Here is a 4,228-nt window from a genome sequence, read left to right as displayed (position 1 = left end):
CTCGCGCGTGCAGCGTGCGGGCGGAGTGGAGCGGAGGGAGAGGAGAGAGAGAGAGCGAGAGAGAAATGTCACATCCTGATTTTCGTTTCAGGATTTATAAATTATTTAATAAATTAATAATAGAATTTATATTAAATGTTCATTAATTTACATGTGAAGTTAAATGTGGGAAATAAAATTTCCTAAATATAAAGCATGGATGGATTTAATTTTTATTAAATTCTCCATGGTTAATTATACTCTCTGGAATTTTCTCGGATTTTTTCGGAGCTCAATTATTAATTTTAATCATACAAAGAGCATTTCAGTAATTACCCACATATTAAATTAATCATTAAATGGTCTAATTATAATTTTTTTAAGTACTTTGAGTGTTCAAGTATTTTCATGATTTTTCTTGAAATTATTTGAGCATTGGAAGTATTTTTAACAATTCAAAGATCATTTAAGTGATTATTTTAATTGGGAAAGTAATAAAATCCTCTTCCTAGTCTTGGGCCCTTTCCAGCCCATCTCCCTCTTTTGTGTGCACGGCCGTGCAGCCCAAGTCAGCCCAGCCGAGCTCCCCCCCTTCTCTTTCTTTCTTTGCTTTGTTTTCAGCCAGCCCAAGACAAAAAGTCTAATTTGCCTCCCTCGACACTGTTTATCTTCTACCTCTAGCAGCCGAACTGAGACCGATTTGGCTCGGTTTTTTCTCCTCCAAATCTGACCTTTCCCCTTGTGTTTTTCTAAAATTAGTTGAGGGGAAATATTCCTCTTATCCTCCTCTATCTTTACCCCCAAAAATCGGAGCAAATCGTTGAGTATCTTATCCGAATCAAACTCGTTTTCGAGTTTATCTCCAAAACCGAGTTTTTGATTTCCCGGATCGATTTCTTGCGGGAGGAGTCCGATCTCTTCAATCCAAGGCTATAAATAGGACCCCCTAGTCCTCCTCTTTCGTTTGCCCCCTCTCCCGTGGTCTCCCGTGCCTCGTAGCGCCGCCGCCACGTGCTCCACCCCGCCGTCGTCGCCGGCCGAGCTCCATCCGCGTCGTGCCGTCGCCTCCGTCGTCGCCGCCGGTCGCTGTCACCGCCGTAAGGTGCGCGGGAGGGTGGAGAAGCCCGGCCGCTCTCTCCCCGCTGTCGCCGGTCACCGGAGCCCCGTCGCCGCCGTCGACCGAAGCCGTGCCGCCGCTAGACCTCGTCGCCGGCCGTCGTCGTTCGTCGTTTGGTTCGAGGGTGAGTACCGTTGGGTTCGTCTCGTCGTCCTCTACGTGTACATGTCCTCCAAAGTCGCAGCCGACCATCCAATCTCCGGCGAGGTCGCCATCTTGGTCCGGCCATTGATGAGGTCATCATGATGTCATCATCGTTTTTCTTTTTCCTGTTTTTCTAATAGATTAAATCTTCGGAAATTCATAACTAAATCATCGTAACTCGGTTTTGAGTGGTTCAAGTTGCTAAATTCATCTAAAATCATGATCTACATGTTTGTTTACTTTATATGTACTGTTTATTTGGTTTTTATTAGTCTTTTTCTTCGTTTTGCGTGTTAGCTTGTCGTTTCCGTCGTTGCGAAGGTTCGTGAGTGCGTCGGAAGTGATCAAGAAGATTACTTGAAGACCGATTATTGCAAGGCAAGTCACACAGATCCTAAACACAATCCTTTGAGCATGTTGATCCTATATTTAAATTCTCTATTTATTTCAACTGTGCATTTATTTTCGAATGTCACCGGGTGGTGTGAACTTATTCCTTTGTTATGGCCAATTTGCATTGATTACTTTATTCCTTGATACCTTGGGTTATTATAACTTGACTAGTTGGGCTTTATATATTGGTTCAGCTAGATATTAGTTATGATTGCTTAGCCATGCTTAGAAACATTAGCACACTATTGGGATAACTTATGACTCACTATTATTTAAGGATGGCTTAATGATAGTTCACGATGGTCAATCGTGATTGGTTAATTAATTACTTGCCAACTAAAACTTGATAATGGTGGGTTGTGAGCACATGGTTTTGAGAGTCGTGCTCATGACAATTAAGGACCGGTTCGCGAGCTACTGTTGTGAAACATTTATCGTGCCAACCACAAGCCAGCGTGGGCAACGGCTTTATCTTTTGTATAGCGTGATTCATTATAGTGCGCCAGACTGAGAAGTGGCGAGAAGTCCACGGGGGTCGCTGGGGAGTCCATGCCTCTGGTTTTTGAGGGGGTGATTATGATCCAGGAAAGGTGCGCTGTAATGGATTATGTTGTGCAAGGGGTATTGTCACAACTCTTTTCCGAGGTACCGTGGTGGTATTGAGGCACATGGTGACATGATGTGGGGTTGTGTCTTGTGGGTACAGTGGTACACCTCTGGCCAGAGTAAAACTATTCGAATAGCCGTGCCCGCGGTTATGGGTGGGTTGAGCAATGTTTTTCGTGATTAGTCTCACACCTCTCACAATAATTATGGATGTTATACCTGGTAATAATTTGCTTAGCTCCTGGTTTGGAGTTAGATCTGTACAGCCGGGTATGGTTGTTCAGGATGGTTGGGCCTGTGCAGCATGGGTGTGCTGTTCAGTGTTGATTAAAATTTTTAATTAATTACTCTACTGTTTTACTACTCTTAAATGTTTTGCTAAATGCTGCTTTTGCAAATGAGCCTATATTATGCCATCCTTTGGTATCCTTGTGCACTTGCATATTTGCTGTGTGGCTTGTTGAGTATGTCATATGCTCATTCTTGCAATAATCATCAAACCTCAGTTGAAGATAAAGGATCCAGAAGGAGAAGACGTTTGGCTTATACCCCAGTTGAGCTGCATGTGGGAGTGGAGCTGAAGCCATCGCTAGACCGTTAATTCCGCTGCTGTTTTCTTTTCTTTTGTAAGTGTGTAACGTTATTATTATGATGGATTTGTATATTAAATTGTCAGTTTGTGTACCTCGGCTGATTCCTGGACGAGGATTTTATGCACAAATTAGTTCGGAAATTATTAGTGAATTTCCGGGCGTGACAAGAAAAGAGCGAGCGCCGGGAGGGAGGGGGAGAGAGAGAGACAGAGCGCACGGGAGGGAGAAGGAGATGGGCCGAGAGAGATTCGACCCATCGAACCCGGGGGAGGCAAAATAGACTTTTGCGGAAGAATTTGATTTGGAAGGATTTGTATTCGGAACTGGACTCGACGATAGATCGGGGATTGAGATCCGGGATGGCACGGACACTAGACAACAAGCAAGAAAACAAATTTCGTAATTAGGGTTTTAAGAGATAATTTTCCTGCTAGGCGCCACGACGGAACGGGCGCTACAACGGTGGACCGGGCGCACCCGGGCTCGCATCGGCCGGCGCCGTGGGCCCCACGCGTCAGCCGCACCCGAGGGCGCGGGCGGCTGACGGCCGGGCCCCACGCGGCAGCCACTCGACGCGCCCGAGGGCGGCCAAGCCGGCGCAGTCGGCGGGAGTCGGCGCCCCCGCGCCCCGATGGTCGCCGCCGGCGACCACCGGCGCGGCGGAGCGGCGGCCGAGAGAGGGGAGGAAAGGGGGAAAGGAGGCGACGGTCCATGGCTCACCCCGGGGCGACGGCGGCGACGGAGGAGGCGGTCGAAGCGGAGGGAGGCGGTGGTGCGGCTCGGGTCGACGGGGTCGGCGGCGCTCCAGCGGTCGGCGACCGAAACGGAGAGGTGGACGAGGTCGGCAAGGATGCGGCGAAGCCGAAGGAGGTGGCACCGAGGTGGGAGGCGGTCCGGGGCGACGACGGCGGCAGACCGGAGCTCTGCGACGACGGCGGAGGGAGAGAGCGACGTCGTGAGCTCGAATCCGGCGAGGAGGAAGGGTGGCGAGAGGCGGAAACGGATGGAGGAGGTGCGGGGAGGGTTTAAATAGGGTTGGAAGGGGGAGAGAGCGGCCGGAGGGGAAGGAAACCGGCGTGGGAGGTCGGCCGCCATCAATGGCGCCGGCGAGATTTGCGGGGGCAAATCCGCCCGTTTGAACGCGAGAGAGAGGGGGAAAATGGGGGGAAAGGGAGAGGGGATCATGGGGAGTATTTCCCCCCACTTTATTGCACGCGGGGACGACGGGAGGCGGCGGGATTCGCGGCGGCGGCGGCGCTAGGGCGCGGGCGAGGCTGCGGGAGCGGCGGGAGGTCGGGGATGACGGGTGGGCCCCACCTGTCAGCGAGGGTGGCGGGCGGGCCCGCCCGTCAGCGGCGCGCGCGCGGGGAGAGGCCGAGTAGGCCGCGGGGAGAGG

The 4,228-nt window shown here is 50.7% G+C and overlaps 1 long non-coding RNA gene across 1 annotated transcript; it reads left to right on the top strand.

Moving 5' to 3' along the window:
• The first annotated feature begins 954 nt into the window (after positions 1-954).
• LOC136355754 (uncharacterized) lies at positions 955-2,923 on the top strand. The gene is made up of 3 exons (XR_010740089.1): positions 955-1,220; positions 1,538-1,618; positions 2,746-2,923. It is a non-coding gene; the product is annotated as an uncharacterized lncRNA (long non-coding RNA).
• Positions 2,924-4,228: the final 1,305 nt, after the last annotated feature.

Source organism: Oryza sativa, chromosome 1 (genome assembly GCF_034140825.1).
Source record: "Oryza sativa Japonica Group chromosome 1, ASM3414082v1".
NCBI classification, from domain to species: Eukaryota; Viridiplantae; Streptophyta; class Magnoliopsida; order Poales; family Poaceae; genus Oryza; species Oryza sativa.
Note: the sequence above shows the minus strand (reverse complement) of the source record. Positions and strands in the feature narration are given on the sequence as shown.